The sequence below is a fragment of the Pan paniscus genome, chromosome 9, assembly GCF_029289425.2.
Source record: "Pan paniscus chromosome 9, NHGRI_mPanPan1-v2.0_pri, whole genome shotgun sequence".
NCBI classification, from domain to species: Eukaryota; Metazoa; Chordata; class Mammalia; order Primates; family Hominidae; genus Pan; species Pan paniscus.
Window position 1 is genome coordinate 93984294 of NC_073258.2, and position 18768 is coordinate 94003061.

General features: G+C 38.6%; 1 long non-coding RNA gene across 1 annotated transcript in view; it reads right to left on the bottom strand.

The window, feature by feature from the left end:
* LOC117975000 (uncharacterized) overlaps positions 1–17442 on the bottom strand; it is a 138013-nt gene extending 120571 nt beyond the window's left edge. The window contains exons 1-2 of the long non-coding RNA XR_008620239.2: positions 14959–17442; positions 3464–3644 (exon numbers count right to left, since the gene is read on the bottom strand). This is a non-coding gene — a long non-coding RNA (uncharacterized LOC117975000). The remainder of the gene's footprint in view (positions 1–3463; positions 3645–14958) is intronic.
* Between the last annotated feature and the right edge of the window lie 1326 nt (positions 17443–18768).

Below are 18768 nucleotides of genomic sequence, written 5' to 3' on the forward strand. Positions count from 1 at the left end.
AGGCCTCACAGGTTAAGGGCTCAGTGCTACAAGACTCCCTTCACTGCAGATGCTAATTGCAAGTCTGGGCCTTCCAGATGGACCAGCTATAAACTAGGGGTTCCCAGGACCCCCCTCCTTGAGTTTTATAATTTGCTTGAATGGCTCACAGAACTGAGAAAGAACTTTACCGTTACCAGTTTATTGTACAGGACACAACTCAGGAACAGCCAAATGGAAGAGATGCAGGGGGCAAGGTATGGGAGCAGGGCCACATCACCCTTCCAGCATCCCTGATGTGTTCACCAACCCGGGAGCTCTCTGAACTACTTCATTTAGGAGGTTTTAATGGAGGCTCCATTCACAGGCATGACTGATTACATCATTGGCCACAGGTGGTTAACTCATCTTCAGCTTCTCTCTCTGCCTGGAGGTCTGTGAGTGGAGCTGATAGTTCCAAATCTCTAATCACTTGTAGGTTTTTCTGGTGAATAGCCCCCACCTGAAGCTGTCTAGGGACCGTCCCCCCTCCCCGCCCCCCACCCACCAGCCACCCATCATCTCATTAACATACAAACAGTACCCTTATGCCTCTAGAGATTTTAAGGGATTTAGGAACTGTGTGCCAGAAACCTCCAGAAACCTAAGACAAAGACCAAATGTACCATCAGCCCTCTGCCCTCTACATCTGTAAATTCAATGCAAATTCAATGAAAATATTTGGAAAACATAATACATAACATAAACATAACAAACATAAATAAAAAATAATACAACAATTTAAAATAACACAAATTTTAAAAATATAGTGTAACAACAATTTACATAGCATTACATTGTAATAAGAATCTAGAGATGATTTAAAGTACATGGGAGGCAGTGTATAGGTTATATGCAAATACCACACCATGTTATATAAGGTACTTGAGCATCATAGATTTAATTTCTGAGGGGGGATTCCAGAACCAATCCCCCACAGATATTGAAGGATGACTGTATATTTCTTATTGTTACCACTGGCAAATCCATATGGGTCTACATCAACCTGAATTCTTGCCTCCTCAGAAGACTGAGGGGGTATAAGGCAGAGTGAGAGACCAAGGCAAGTTCTAGAGCAGGAGTGAATGTTTATTAAAAAGCTTTAGAGCAGGAATGAAGGGAAGTAAAGTACACTTGGAAGAGGGCCAAGCGGGCAACTTGAGAGATCAAGCATACGGTTTAACCTTTCGATTGGGGTTTTATATGTTGGCATTCTTCCGGGGTCTTGCACTACTTCTCCCCTGATTCTTCCCTTGGGGCGGGCTGTCCACATGTACAGTGGCCTGCTAGCACTTGGGAGGGGCCGCATGCACACTGTGCATGCTCACTTGAGGCATTTTCCCCTTACCAATCCAGTGTTCCTAAACAAAGGTCATCTGCCACTTTCCCTCTTAGTGCGCATGCTTGAGCCCACTTGCCCAACTCCTGAGAGCTTATTGGGAAGCTGCTGATCATCAGTTTTAGATGTTTCTATCTATTGGGAGGCTGCCGTTCCCTGGCACCAGCTGCAACCAATTATTATTTTAGAGAGATAGCTTAACAACTGCCTGACCATCACCTGACGGTCACCTGACATTCCTGGTGGGGGTTGGGGGAAGCTCTCTCCTGCCCTGCTCATGTTTGACTAGCTACCTACGGTAACATTACTTCACAAATCATCTAATTCACACATTTAAAGTATATGATTAAATGGTTTTAATATATTCAGACTTGTGCAACTATCACCACAAGTAAGAACATTTGAATCACCTCAAAAAGAAATCTCTCATACCTTAGTTATCATCCCCAACTCTCCATTCTCACAGCTCTAGGCAACTGCTAATCTACTTTCTTTTTCAGTGAATTTGCCTATTCTGGACATTTCATATAAATAGAATCATGCAATACGTGACTTTTATGACTGTCTTCTTTTACTTAACATGATGTTTTCAAGGTTCATCTTTGTATATATCATGCTTTAGTACTTCATTTCTTTTTATTGCCAAATAATATTCCATTGCAGCGCTATATCATACTTTATCCATTCGTCTGTTGGTAGACATATGGGTGGTTTCCACTTTGGAGACATTATGAATAATGCCACTATCAACACTCAAGTAAAAGTTTTTGTGTGGATATAACTTTTCATTTCCTTTTGGCATTTTTCTACAGGCCTCTGAGATAGTGTTAAAGACAAACATTTGAAAGTGAACTTTAATGAAGTCCAGAAAAGAGTGAGCTGCACTATCTACAGCTTTCTGTGCCACTAATTTAATCCACATAACAACCTTGTGAAATAGATTTTTTAATTCATATTTTAGAGTCAGATAAATAAAATCTATCTCTGTCCTCCAAACCCATGCTCTTAAACACTATGCAATACAGCCTACCACTCAAATTGGGGGAAAGGGATGTTATTCCCATTTCTGCACATAATATGGTGTGGCTTAGCAGTCTAACAAGTTCTGGAGAAAACTGTTGAAACTGCTAGGTGGGAAGGGCTCCCTGGCAAAACTCCAACCAGCCTATGCACTGGGAGGAGTGCACACCTGGGTGGAGCCACAGAAGTTTGTGCTGTTTGTAGTGGGGAGGAGACTGGCCCCTCCTCTTCCTTTGTGGAACCTGGGAACTGAGAGGCTGGAAGCGCACTAGCAGGGACTCTGGCTTTGCAGAGGGTCCCTGTTTCCCTTTTTTCCTTTTCACCCAATAAACCCTGCCCTGCTCACCCTTCAAATTGCGACCCTAAATTTTGTGGCCGTGTGACAAGGACCTCACCTTTAGCTGAACTAAGGAAAAGTCCCACAACACTGTGAAAGGAAACTAAAAATCTGGGACCCCAAACTCATTATGCCACAGGGAAAAGTCAAGCTTGAAAACTGAGTTATGCAAAACTGCCTTCCATTTTGTTCCTAAATAGATTGATAAAAAGAAAGAAGGTTACTGACCTCCCCAAGGGTCCTGCCTCACAATTTGCTTACAAGGAAATTCCTTGTGGGCCCCAAGATCTTTACCCTAAAACAATTCTGTTGAATTTCACCCAGACAATGTAAATTAACAGATTATCTTCACAGGTATGGGACAAAGACAGGATTAGGAGTCATCCTTCCCTCACATGTTTGACTGCGTTATCTACTGTTTATTTTACGTAAAAATGTAGATTAACCACACACCAGATGAATGCATAATTGACTCTTCCTCTACCCGCTTCTTTCACATGTAAAATATGGATTCAGTGACTGCTGATCAAAGCTTCAAAAGAATGCAATTGCTTTTCTCTTTTATTTACCCTACCCCCTTTTCTTTCCACTTTCCCTTACTGCCCGCTCTTTCCCCTTTAAATACAAAAGTTCTCAAACCCTGTTTGGAAAAAGCACGGATCACAGATGTTCCTGTGATTTTGTGTTCCTTTTTGTCAGGCACATGCTCAATTTTGGCAAAATAAACCTGTAAAATGATTGAGACTTACCTCCGTCACGTCGTTTGATTTACAGAACACATTGTCATTTGGCATCTCAAGGGTGTTGTGACTTTCGGAGTGTCTGAAGCTTGCTTCCTGGGCTGGGCAGTATTTATTTCATGAAGGACAACAGCAGTCACAGCAGAGGAAAAGCATTTTCCTTAAGTGGCTTGTGGGTGATAGACACCAACTAGGAAGGTGGAGCAGAGAAACAGAAGACCATTATTGCGTGCGTGTAAGACATCTCTAGAGACATCTGAAAATAAGTGAAAAGCATAGGCAGAGAACTAAGATGAGCCATTGAAATGAGGGAATTAATGCTAATGTGAACCTATTTGTACCGGCTACAGGTTGTGGGGAGTTAAAGAAACCTATGTTAAACATACCAGCCATTTTAGGGCTTTTTCCTCTTACTGCCCCCTCTGTCTGGACACCTTCACCACCACCACCACCACGTTGCCAAAGTGGGAATATGCTAAAATGTGGTGCACCTGGAGTTATGCAGTAACTTTGCAATAGAGATAACAGAGTATCCCAATTACTGACCCTAGTCAGGGTTGTTGACTCTAATCACACTTTAAAGCTGTTTTAGTCTGTTTGTGCTGGTATAACAGAATTCCTGGGACTGGGTATTTTATAGAAGAGAAATTTACTTTCTTATAATTCTGGAGGCTGTGAAATCCAAGATCAAGAGACCAGCAGGTTCAGCTTGTCTAGTGAAGGATGCATCCTACTTGCAAGATGGCACCTTAATGTTGGATTCTCCAGAGGGGAGGAGTGCTGTGTCCTCACATGGCAAAAGGCAGAAGGATAAAAGGGAGGAGCTCCCTCTCTCAAGGCCCTTTATATGGGAACCAAATCCTATTCATGAGGGAGGAGTCTTCATAGCCTAATCACCTCTTAAAGCCCCACCTCTTGATAGTGTCACATTGGCAACACCTGAATTTGGGAGAGGACACATTCAAGCAGTTACACTTGGATTTTCTTTGAAGTTTGTTTTTGTTTTTGTTTTTTTGAGACAGGATCTTACTCTATCACCCAGGCTGGAGTGCGGTGGTGTGATTATAGTTCACCATAACACTCAAACCCATGGGCTCAAGTGATCCTCCTGCCTCAGGCACTAGGATTGCAGCTGTACCACTACACCTGGCTAATTTTATAATTTCTTGTAGAGACAGGGTCTCATTATGTTTTCCTAGCTAATCTCAAACTCCTGCCTCATGCAATTCTCCAGTCTCGGCCTCCCACAGCATTGGAATTACAGGCATGAGCCACCTTGCCTGGCCCTCTCAGAAGTCCTCTTTCACCTGTACTCCAATGAGATTACGTCATTTTCTCTGGATTTCTGGGTGCAAGGATTTTTTTCCTAGACCACTTTGTTGGTTCTGTTTTGTCTTTCAGAAAGAAAAAATAAAGATCCCATTCTAGATGCTAAGTGCTTGAAAAACAGTGATCATTTATATTCTTACAGTAAGTTGAAAGATTAAGAAAAAAGATCATTCCCTTGGAGTTTTCTTTTCTAACCTCCTGCCTAGGAAACCAGCATCAACACAGTGTTTGAAAGGTTAGTAGTGCTTTTATTGTATTCTACCATCCACATGACTTTCAAGTGTAGAGTTTTCTGGCGTTTGAGCATATCAAGGTTGATCCTATAGGTGGTGATAAAGGCAAATAGTGCTAGAAGCAACCATAATAGATGGGAGAGTGAGAGATTTTTTAGGGATTTTCTTCATCCCCAGACCAGGGATGGAGGCCAGGGTTTGGAGGCTTCACCTATGCCCTTTTCCATATAGAGGGTCCTGAAAGTTTGTTTTCCATTTGTGCTGGCAAATGATGGTGGTGTTTCTGGGGAAGAGAGAAAGGATGGCGGTGTACACTGAAATCTAAGTTATTGGTAGTCATGGGAAGAGATTCCTATGCCTGAATATGTCTGAGAAGTAGGGAGGCTACTTTCTGTCATCAATCCAGAAGAAGCATATCAACCATGACAGTGGACTGAAGGTCAAACAGATTGTACTCAGTGGTCTGGATTTGGTCTGGATTGTGCAAGACATCTGGCTTGGAGGAGGTAGAGAAGGCACCATGTAGATATGTGTAGAGCTGTTAGGAGATGAAGGCAGGAGTCTAGGTGTGATGGTGGGGAACTCTCATCTAGAGAGTCTTCAGGGGGCAGCAGGGCATTATGGTTGAGAACCTTGGCTTTTGTGTTAAGACATACCAGAATTCAAATCCTGGCTCTATCACTTAATACTGATGATGTGACCTAGAGTTAGATGCTTCATCACTGTGAGTCTTTGTTTTCTCATCCATAAAATCCTACTTCATAGGTTGTTGTAGGGATTAAATCAGATAATGTCTATGAAATACTAAAAAGTATAGTTCAAAAGCTTAGATGCCAATGAACATGATGTCCTTAATGTTTCTAAACTGAAACTAAAATTTTTATTTTTAATGTCATTCTGCCAAAAATGGCCCAAAACTTTAACCAACTTTAATGTGTACACCCTTCTCCTGGAAATTTTGTTAAAATGGAGACTCTAATTAGTAGGTCTGTGGTGGGGCCTGAGAGTCTGCATTTGTAACAAGCTCCCGGGTGATACTGATGATGCTGCAGGTCTCAGGACCACAGTTTGAATAGCAAGCATCTAAAGGCATACAGAGCTGACACCTGCTTAATTTACGAGGAAAAAATAAGACAGAAGAAAATAGAGGACCATTGCAACTTAAAAGTGCCAGCCCAGTACATACTGCAGTAGCCACTCAATAAATGGTAACTGTTGCCATTAATCTTTGAGAACTGAAATTATCTATACCCACAGGGCTTATTGTCTACATTAACATGATTTTATTATCCATTGTCTTCATCAATATGATTTATTATTCCAGGACACTCTTGCCATGGAAGATAAAGTTGCAAATAACTTTATTATCCATTTCAAGAATATCCTGAAAATTTATTTAAATAAACATTAGACTATTCATAGTCCATGTCTACTACAATATAGTCTCAAACAATGGTTTACAGTCCAAGACTGTCTCCAAAACCCTTGCCTCATTCTGTCCACTAACCCTAATATGTCATGAGATTACCCGATTCTAATCAAGTCCCCTGAAACAAAAGGCCTGACTCAAACTACACTCCAAAACCTCATAAATATCCTGCCTTTGCCTTGCCTGCTTTGAGATGATACTAAGAATCTGCCCATTCATCTTTTGAAAGACATCTTGATGTGAGATTCAGCATTTTTCATGTCATGTACCTTCCCACCCAAGAGAGAAACAAATGGGAGTGGGTGCTGCCTTGAGGGACATTGAGAAGGAGGGGGAGGAGGCCTGAGAAATCCCATGTGGTGTTTCCCTCATCAGTGACATTGAAGGCAAGGCTGCCCATGAAATGCAAATGAAAAATCCAGTTCAGTCTGCTCATAGAAAAAGGGGCCCCTTTCCCAGCAGGTCCAACCCCTGCTCTTCAAAGTAAATGGCCTTCCCCCAGTCCAGGTTCCAGAGACTCGGTCCCTCACACAAACCCTGAGAACCCGGTTTCTGCACTGGCCTCTGTGGCACTCCCAGGTTGGAGGATGGGGTTGACAAGCAACCATGAAACTTTCTTTCATCAGTGCTAGACCCAGGTTTCCCAAAGGAGAAATGGCTCCCCATCAGTTCCCTAGCAAGTAGGTAAGCAGCAGACCTATGAAGGAAGAAGATTGCCCCTAGCACCTAGAACACCTAGCAAGTAGTAGGTACTCAAAATGTTTGTTGACTAAATGGTTAAAAGAAAGAAGAAATAACAAGTTTAAAAAAATGAACAATTTGAGATTTGTTATCAAATATCTTCTATAAAAATTCAAACCTCTCAGAAAGGATCAGAAGATCATCAATTGGACTAATGCCAAAGGATTCCTATCTAATACCTGGTGCAATCAAAAGGGCACTGGAAATTTTGATAAAGAGCTCAGGGAAGGATGGAGATGTCATTGCTGGGCTTGGACAGGAAGGAAAAGATGGTGCCAGAAGCAGAGAGAGGCAGAGATAGAGGAGTGGTAACAGAAGAAGCATAGCTTATTAGATCTTGATGCTCTGTGAAACCCTGAGTCCAAGAAGTAAGCAATCACCAGCCCTGCCCTACCCACTTTCCTTTCTTGCCAGCTGAGATCAAAAGCTGTGCCTTGATCTTAGCTCCTGCCACCCCTCCACTCATGGTTGAAGCCTAGGGAATACCTGACTGCAATTAGATTTGTAATAATAGCATTGTTTTTACAGTATTGAATGATAGACGATAATATTAGCATGGTTCTGGGCATATAGCAAGAACATATAATAAATGCTGCTGGACATACTACTGTTTGAAAATTAAAATGCATTGGACTTGCATTGAATAAAAAAGAATAAATTAATCCTAAAGCAAATAAGTTAACAGTCTAAGGAAATTGCTTCTCAGACTCCTTTGAATATCATATTTAAGCTGTTTACATTAAACCAGAACAGCCTCTCTTCCCCATTCATCTTCCTAGACTTCTCTTGTTTGACTCACTAACCTGGCAGTGTATTTTTGTTGTTGTTAAAGGAGGAAAGAACTGATTGGATTAATTTCACATCTTTAAAAAAATCTATTTTTATTTGACAGAGTGTATACTCTTTGTGCATAAACAAAAGACATATTTACTATGAGTGTCCATTTTGACTTTAGTTAATAGTTGTTACATTTCCATTTGTTATCTTAGATAATGACAGTGAGGTAATATCTACAGACTCCTCATGATTATTAATAGTTATGTTTTCATTATTCTGTCAATGTATTTAAAAAAAACCTAAGCATAAGCCGTAAAAGATATGTGATTTCTTTCTGTGTGGTGTTAATAAGTATCTTCCTTATTCTGCCTTCCATAACTGAGCTAAGGCAGAATTATCACTTTTATCACTGCAAAGAAAAATATAAGACTTTAAAATGAGGAAAAGAGATTATTGGATATCCTTTCAATGAAAGGCTGAAGGCCCCAGGAATTATTTAATTCCATCTAGGGGTGACTTTGACTAGGCTCTTTTACAATTCTGTAGAGACAGAAGTTAAATTGCAGCACACTGACAGCAGTGCAAACAATTCTTGTCTGTAAGAATGTAAATTAGGTGTGTCCAGTTGGGATAAAACTGACTATTGCTCTATGGATAGAACACTTTGTTTTTGCAAATTCATTTTAATATTTCTTTACTGCATCAAAATTTACACATATGAGTTAAATAAAAACTTTGACATGTGTTCATTTTATGTCTGAAAGTCATAATTTCTATCATTTTTTGAAAATTATTCTTTGACATCACATTTAATTTTAGTCGCGAATTTTCAGTTAATTAGTAACTTGCACTGACTTGTTGTTTCAGTAATGATGTGGCGTTCTGCCATTTTGGTCAGCACAGCAAGATGGGACAAAATACTTACCACTTAAGAACAACAAGATCCTGGCCTAAAATCCAATCCAAGTAGAAACCAGTTCCTTTCACCCAAATTTCCAATTCATTTGATAGTAACTCACATGCATGTTGGCTAAACTTACTGACAGTGGTTTCAACAGAGATGGTAATAGCCAAAGTAGGCAGCAACTGTCATGGGGAACTGGAAGGGCCTTCCATATTTAAAAGATTCACTGTGAATGACGCTGGGATTTTGGTTAATGGTTAAAGTACAAAGCTTTGTAAAAAACAAAAAACCAAAAACAAAAACCAACCATTAGTAAGCTGGGCTATGGAAAGTTTCATGTCTTTACAATAAAATTGCTTTACAATAAAGAAAATTTATCGCACTTCAAAAAGCAATACTAAGAAAGGCCAACTATGACCTCACCAGATTTACAGCAGGCTGCACAATGATAAGCTTACGTGGGCCAGTGCCAAGACGAGCTACTTCCCAGAAGAGTAGAACACACTACATGGACTGCCAGACAACAGCCTTCAATGGAGAAATCTCTCTGTAAAACAGCACTTACCGATATGTGGGTGAGAGTAAGGGAACAGTAGCTACTTATTGAATGAATGAGCAAATGAATGAACCAGTGAGCATCCTCAGAAGTCAGAGAGTTAGTTATGTCATGGAATCAGCAAACCATGGTATGCAACAAATGCTGCTTGGAAGGCTGAGGAAAATATTCCATATATCTACTCATGCCTGCCAGTTCCCAAGGTAATTGTGGCAACACAAACAAATTTATCAAAAGCACCATTAAATGTATTGCAGTTTTTTGCTATTTGTATTGGTTCCTGTGGATACAAATTAAAATTATGGCATTTATGGTGGAAAGGTCTCTGAAATTTTTCAATGTTTTAAATGGGAATGTCTTGCTCAAAAAAGTTTGAATTATCTTTTCAAATACTCCAAGCCCTACTCTTTTTCTCCTCTCCTTCTGGCTCTCTGATTATACAAGTGTTAGATCTATTGAGATAGTTCTACAGGTCCCTGAGGTTCATTTCTTTTTTGTCTAATATATCCTGTTTTTCAAATTGGGTCATTTCTGTTGGCACACATTCAAGTTAACTGGTTCTTTCCTCTGTTGTATTTATTATTCTATTGAGTCCATCCAGTGAATCTTTTATATCTGTTCTTACATTTTTTCAGTTCTAAAATTTTTATTTTGTTCTCCTCATATCTTCTATTTCTTTGCTGAGACTTTTTGTTTTACCTCTTGTTTGAAATGCAGTCATAATTGCTTGTTTCGTGGTGGCTGGGGTAAAATCCTTGTTAGATAATGCCAACATCTATGCCATCACAGTGCTGGCATCTGCTGATTGTCGTTTCTTATTCAAATTGCAATTCTTGAGGCTCTTGAAATGGCAAGTGATGTCTTTATTGTATCCTATACAGTTTGATATTATGTTGTGAGGCCCTGGATCCTATTTACTCTTATTTTTTGCAGGCAGTCACCATTTTTAGGTATAGTGTACAAGTCTAGATGTGGATGAAAGTTCAGCTTCCATTCTGGCCCCACTGGTGAATCTACTTCCTGCTGAATCTGGAGCATCCATTTACACTGCCTCATTGCCATTGAGTGAGAGGGGAGGTTCTGCTCTTCCCTGATGGAGACAAGGGAGGAGGAATCAGGAATGCCAATGAGCACCACATCACTATTTGGTATCCGTTGAATTTCCAGATACATTTTAGGATCAGCTTGTCAATTTCTGCAAAGCAGAAGCTGCAATTCTGGTAGGAATTATGTTGACTCTGTAGATCAATTTGTGGAGTATTATCATTCAGCAATATTCAGTTTTTTGATCGATGAACATGAGATATCTTTTAATTTATTTGTCTTATGTAATTTCTTTCAACGTTTTATAGTTTTCAGAGTATACGCTCTGCACTTCTTTTGTTAAATTTACTCTTAAGTATTTTATTATTTTTGATGTGATTATAAATGGAATTGTTTTCTTAATTACAATTTTTTTATGGTAAAAATACATATATAACATAAAAGTATCATTTTAATCATTTTTAAGTGTACAGTCGTATTAAATACATTCAGATTGCTGTGCAACCATCACCATGATCCATCTCCAGAACTTTTCACCACCCCAAACTGAAAATCTGTACCCATTAAACAATAATTCTTCATTTCTCCCTCCCCCCAGCCCCTGGAAACCACTATTCTGCCTTCTGTTTCTATGAATTTGACTACTCTAGATACCTCATATAAGTGGAATCATACAGTATTTATCTGAATTATTTCATTTAGCATAAGGTCTTCAAGGTTCACCCATGTTGTAGCATGTGCCAAATTTCTTCCAAGACTGAATAATATTCCATTATATGTATATACCACATTTTGTTTATTCATCTGTCAATGGACATTGGGGTTGTTTCCACATTTTGGTTATTGTGAATAATGCTGTAATTTTCATTTTGGATTGTTCATTGCAACTCTATTGAAATATAATTGATTTTTGAATATTAATATTGTATCCAGCAGTTCATTTATTGGTTCCAACAGTAATTTGTTAGATTCCTTAGGATTTTCTACATTCTAGGTCATGTTATCTGCAAATGAAGATCCTTTTACTTCTTTCATTTCAATCTGAATGTCTTTTATTTCGTTTTATTTCTATCTCAGTCAGTTAGCGCTACTATAACAGAATACTGTAGAGTGGGTAGCTTAAATAACAGACATTTATTTCTCACAGTTTTGGAGGATTGGAAGTCCAAGATCAAGGCACCAGTATGGTCAGGTTCTTGGTGAATGCCATTTTTCTGGTTCACAGATAGCTGTCTTCTGTTGTATGGTGACAAGAGAGAGAGAGCTTTGGTCTCTTTGTCTCCTGTAAGGGCACTAATCCCATTCATGAGGGCTCCACCTTTGTGACCTAATTACCTCTCAAAAGCCCCAATTCCAAATACCATCACGCTGGGAATTTAGGCTTCCACATATGAATTTGGGAGGTGAGGGGATACAAGCAAACATTCGTCTACAGCACTTGTCCAATTGCCTTGGCTAGAACTTCCAGCACAATGCTAAATAGAAGTGGTAAGAATGAGCAACTTTATCTTCTTCCTGATCTTAAGGGGAAAGCATTCATTTTTTGGCCATTAAGCATGATGTCAGTTATAGATTTTTTTTTGCAGGTGTGCTTTATCACATTTCTGATATGTTGAGAATTTTTATCATAAAAGGATATATAATTTTGTCAAGTGCTTTTTCTGAATCTGTTAACTATAGTTTTCATTTTTTAGTCTATCAATATGGTGTATCATGTTAATTGATTTTTGGATATTAAAACAACCTTGCCTTCCTGAGATAAATCTCACTTGGTTATGGCGTATAACTTTTTTACATGTTGTGGGATTCAGTTTTCTAGCATTTTGTTGAGTATTTTGTGTCTATATCCGTAAGGGATATTGGTTTGTAGTTTCCTTCTTTTTGTGATGTCTTTATTTGGTTTTAGTATAAGGTATTTGGTGTCTGGCATCATTGCATCAGTTTGGACATATTATCTGCTCTTCTATTTCTTTGAAATAATTTGTAAAGGATTTTGTGTTAATTCTTTAAAGCTAGCTCAGCTTTTAGAATTGGGGAGTGGGGTGAATGGGCATAGTTTTTCCATGGATAGACCTATGATTAATTTCCCTGTATCTCACTTCTAGCTTCCATATCTGTAGGTCTGGGGCTCACTGCTCCCCAGAGTTCAGCTGAGAGGATTGGCTCCCATTCCCACAGTAGCCCCTTCATGCTCACTCTGTTTATTTGCATACTTTCAATAGTTTATAATATTTCAGGAATCTTTTATTTGCTGATGACTCTCCTGCAATTCTCTTTGCTAAAATGCATTTATTCCCTTTGATATCTCTACTGCTATTTCAAAGGGGACTCACGAAAGAGAAGAGGCAAATGTGTGCTGAACCCACCATTTATCATGAGATGAAAGCTCAGCACTTAACATAGAGATTAACAATTTGTAGCAGCTCCCTCAATGTTTGTGAGGTTGAAATGAGTTAAATCCATTGTATTGGGACTTTAGAAACTATATTATTTGTAGTACTGCTTTAAGTTTTTTCATATTACAAAATTGAAATATCATTTGATTTGCTTTTATATCTCTGAACATGCAACTCATATAATCATTACATTTTTAGAAGTTTTCATTTAAATGATATATATATTCTTTGGAAGGATTTTAATGATATATGTGTACACACATACATACACACACACATATATATCCAAAATATTGTAGTCATATTGAATTGACATTGAAATTCTCATTGTACAGTGACTTTTTATTCTTATTTGGGGGTCTTAATTGCAATAGAATGTTATCAAAATCTAAATTGTCTAAATAATTCTTACATTCAGGGAGATTTGGGATTGTTTGGTTTTTCCTTATTATAACTGCCACATTTTAGACATCTGGATTTTGTTTCAGAATTTTTCTTAATAATGAAAACCCTTAAAGACTTTCAGAAGTAATTTAGCCAATTCATCTTGCCCTGAGCTGAAATCTTTAAATCTCTTGCAGGCGTCTCAAGATAACATACTCCATCTCTCAGTAAAACATTTCCATACTTATTGTACTCTTGAGAAATTCTTTTTTACATCTGACCTGTTCCAATTTGAGCTTGTCTCCTTTCTTTTACCCTCCGACATTTTTAAGGCAACTAGAACATCCTGGAAGCATTCACATAATCACCCAAAGAATTTACTGCTTCATCATCTGACTTTTGAAAAATGCCAAGAGCTATTATTGTTAAAGTTAAATAATGCCATAGGATGATAATTAATTTGATCCTTAACTGTTCAGTGTCATCTCCCCGCACAGAGAAACAGTGAAATATAATAAGTAATAAATTGGTTAAGGGCATGGGATTTAGTGTTGGTCGTACTTTGATTTCTATCCTGGCTTCTCCACTTACCAGCATATCTCCATACTTTCTTCAGTCTCAGTTTCCTCTTCTGTAAATTGGGATCATAATGCTGCTTCCCTCATATAGTAAGTAAGACTTCAACAAGATACTATGTATAAAGGGCCCCACCCATCTAAAGGGCACCCATAGAGCCCTATAATTATTTGCTTTTATTGTTTATTATCTGTAGCAGATCCACTCTATTAAAGGAGAGCAATGAGATACCATGTAATAGATAACTGTCCTTATGAATTATCTAGGAGATAATCTGCCATTCTATTGCTCTATGAAGCCAAATTTGAGGTAATAATGGGAGTTTTGTTTTTAAAAATGTTTCCTTAAGTCCAAAAGAAGAGGGAAGACACTGAAACTCTTTATAAACTTTAAAGAAATTGTATTCTTAGTTACTTTTGGTTTTGCTCATTTTCACAGAAGTCAAGTGTCCTTAAGTCTTGCTGAGCTTCTTAAAGTCCTGTAGATAATGATGCTTGGGTGGCAACTCTCAGCAACCATTGGCAGAGTAGCTATTGGACATATTTGGAATAATTCTTAGATTATTTTATTCTGTGCATTGGACCTCCATTAATGGAGACCAATAGAGAGGAAAGGGAACAGGATGAAATTAACAAGAAAGATACAAAAGAGAAGGATGAGACAGCATTTTAAAACTTAGGCTGCCAAAGGAGGCAAATTCTCCGCTGGGAGAAGCTAATGGAAGCGAGCATGAGTATCACCATTTCATTCTGCTAGTGCCACCCTGTGCTCCCACAGAGAAGGGTCATTAATTTAAGACAATGACAACTACCCAGCTTGGAAACCATAGGCTGAAACTGGAAAACCCCAGAAATAAGGGAGCATAATTGATGGGAATTAAAATGATCATGGAATCACCTCCTAAGTTTGATGCTTTTTAAGTGTGAGCAGGTAACTAAGCTGAAGCAGCAATTGATGTTGAAATTGAGCACAAAGGAATAGGGCTTCATCTGTGATTTGGAGGGATCTGCACCCTATTCTAAAGGTTTTGTTGCTTTCATTTTTACCCATTATGTCCAGAGATATTTATTCTAATATTGTATTAGACTATGCGTTTTACTTAAAAATATGAAACTTATAGTAACTGTTTACTTACAGCCATATCATAATTACATTTTTTTTTCTGTAGAGATGAGGTCTGTGTTGCCCAGTCTGGTCTTGAGCTTCTGGCCTCAAGAGATCCTCCTCCCTCGGCTTCATAAATTGCTGGGATAAAAGACATGAGGCACTGTGCCTGCCCTGTAATTAAATAATGGTATTTCAACTTCCAGAAATTAAGTCTCTTTAAGTGAGTATGGAAACTCAAGACAGTAAGTTTAATGACTGACTTAATCCTTTTATTTTTTTTTTTAGACAGAGTCTCACTCTGTTGCCCAGGCTGGAGTATAGTGGCACAATCTCAGCTCACTGCAACCTCCACCTCCCAGGTTCAAGCAATTCTTCTGCCTCAGCCTCCAGAGTAACTGGGATTACAGGCACCTGCCATTATGCCTGGCTAATTTTTGTATTTTTAACAGAGATGGGGTTTCACCATGTTGGCCAGGCTGGTCTCTTGACCTTTAGTGAGCCACCCACCTTGGCCTCCCAAAGTGCTGAGATTACTGGCATGAGCCACTGCGCCCAGCCTGACTTTATCCTTTTAATGAAAAATGATAAAGTGCTGTACTCAGAAGCTGTCAGTACTGCACTATTATTCTTTGCATCTGTTCCTCAATTCATCAAATGTTTATTGGCACCTTGCTGTGCTTTGAAGGACCTTTTAAAATTTATTTCCATGGCTGCATTTCCTGTATGATGCTTGCTTAATTTTGTCAATTAAAGTTTGAAGAGAAAAAGTGCATGCAAATTTCGGTATCAAAATACATGTGAGACATCATTTCATATTCCTCTCCATTGCCAAAGTTTCTCCTTTCTTTTTTCAAATGTTAAAAGCTGAACGGAGTGAATGAATTCCTTCCACCTTAAAAGAATTTTTTTCAATTGACAAATAATAATTTTACATACTTATGGGGTACATAGAGATTTTGATATATATTCTCTCTAGTGATCAGATTAGGTAGATTAGCATATCCATCATCTCAAACACTTATTGGTTCTTTGTGTTAGGAATGCTCCATACCCTTCTAGGTATTTGAAAATACATAATATGTTGTTGTTAACTATAATCATCCTACAGTGGTATATAGCCCTAGAACTTATTTCTCCTATCTGTAACTTTGTATCCTTTAACAAATATCTCCCTATACCTCCCTTCTCCCTACCATTCCCAGCCTCTAATATCCTCTGTCCTACTTTTTACTTCTATGGTATCACCTTTTTTAGCTTCCACATATGAGTGAGAACATGTGGTGTTTAATTTTCTGTTCCTGGCTTATTTCACTTAACATAATGTCTTTCGGTTCCATCCAAGTTGCCTCAAATGACAGGATTTCCTTCTATCTTTTTAATAATATAATGTAGTCCTCAATTACTGTCTCTTTTTAGGTTCCCATATTGAGGCTGCTTGGTTTGGATCACAGCGCTAATAAGATCAGCATCTCATCTGTTGCAGTCTTCATGAGTCATTTTCTTCATTAAGGGAATGACGGGAGGGAATGTGTGAGAAGAAATTTCATTGTCTGTTAATTGTGTACCTGATTCTGGCTCTCTAATGTTGATGACTGAAAATGTGTGAACAGCTCAGTTTGAGCCCATCGCTACTAACTTCTCAAACTTCTTTACCAAAGATGCCTCTTAGGATGGCAGAGTGCAAATGTGGGTTCTCAGGATTCTGTAGTATAACTTCAGCTGGAATCCTTAAACTCAAAAGTTTCTTTGAAGTATTAAAATTCACATGCTTTTTGGATCTTAAGCAATAGCATAATTGATTTTTAATATAAAATAATATTTCCTCTTTCTGGGCACACAGACTCTATTTCCCAGTCTCCCTTGGAATTAATAACATAGGGCCATGTGATTAGGCTCTAGGTAACCGGAAGTGGGTAGAAGTGATGTACCCTTCTTCTAGGCCTAGCCATAAGAGCTCATGCATGATTGCCTGTGCTTTTTCATCATCTTCTATGGGGACCCTAGAGGCCACGTGTTCAGTATGGTAGTGACACAGGTGTAAAGAGCCAGGATCCCGCATCCCTATGTGGAGGCAAGGAGCTTGATAATACAGCACATTGTGACATAAGAAAAAAATAAACTTTTATTATGTTAAGCCACTAGGATTTTAGGGGTGGTTTGTTGCAGCAGCTATATTAATTGTCATGATTAATACACCATGAGAACAATTTTTTTCCTATCAGCCTTATTCATCAAGATGCAATTTCATTAATTAATTTTGAAAATGGGGCTGAATTGAAGAATGTTGAACAGACTTAGTGTCTAGGAAACTTCTCTCCTGTTTCTTGCTGTTGAAATATCTCCAGCCCCAGACTTACAAAAATATGTAGATACCAAAAATAGGGGTTTTTTTTCCATTTCTTTCTTTTTTCACAAATATCAATGAACTCTATCAGGGTAACCATTGAGAGAATATGCCCTGAATACCATGGGGGGAAATGCAATATTTTAAGTTTGGGTTAAAATTTTGGCAAGTGAATCTTCTTGTCAAAAATAAAAATTACTTGCATCCTTCTGCAGATTTAGAAGGTTTCTGACCCACTGCCCTTCTGTCTCAATATTAAAACATGACTGATGATGTAATTTATTTAACACCAATGTAATCATTTCTATTACTTACATATTAAGTCTCAAAAGATTAATCTTCCTCATATTTGTTTTCACCAAATGCAAATCCTAGGACATGTAACACTCCCACTCATGCACCTGTTCTCAACACATTTCCAGCGTCCCTAGACACAACCAGGAAAAACCATTTGAGGGCGATCTTTCACCACATTCAGGCATTGTGTAGCCTAGACAATTCCCAGACTCATTCATTCCACCAACAATCTCTCATCAGCACCAACCTCTCATATTTTTGTTATCCCCAAACCACTTAGTACTTGTTAAGTGGACTCTTGGACCATTAAGTGAACAGAAAGATATATGATATGTATTTAAATTATAAAAACTGAAGGTAATATTAAAGGTAAGAATAATTATTTCGTGTCAGTGGAAGATGGCTGATCTCACTGTTAACCTTTCACTAGGTTTTTGGCTCAATAATTGAAGCAGTAGGTTCTACATGCAGTATGTTTCTTTCCTGCCTCTTTATTGCTACTAAGTTAAATAATTCAAAATTACAATGATAGGTCATTAGGAATGTCAGCAAGTGATTGAGGGCTTCATCTGATAATTCTGTTATCAGAATGTTATCTCAGTCCAGCTCAAACATGGACAGGGAATGAATGGAGAGATTTATGAGTGAGTAGTACCTGGAAAACTCTTTAAGTCCACAACGGAATCAAAACCTGGAAGTTTGGTTTTACTTGGGCTTAGTGACAAATTCCTAATCTACTCTCATTACATTGCACTCTGTAGAGCATGGGTCCCATGGCCCATTAGGAACAGGCCACACAGCAGAAGGTGAGCAGCTGGCAAGCATTACCACCTGAGCTCCGCCTCATGTCAGATCAGCAGCAGCATTAGATTCTCATAGGAGCGGGGACCCTATCATGAACTGCACATGCAAGGGATGTAGGCTGTGCGCCTCTTACTAGAATCTGATAATGCCTGACGATCTGAAGTGGAACAGTTTCACTCCAAAACCAACCCTCCGCCCTCATCCGTGGAAAAATCGTCTTCCACAAAACTGGTCCCTAGTGCCAGAAAGGTTGGGGACCACGCTGTAGAGCAATTCTTTATGTTCTATTGTGGCATCTTGATGTATTTTTTAAGCATCCCCAAGATTTCATTGTTTTGTTTTCTCTAATGAGAAAGAAAATAATCAAATACTGGGGATAAGTCGAATTCCTAA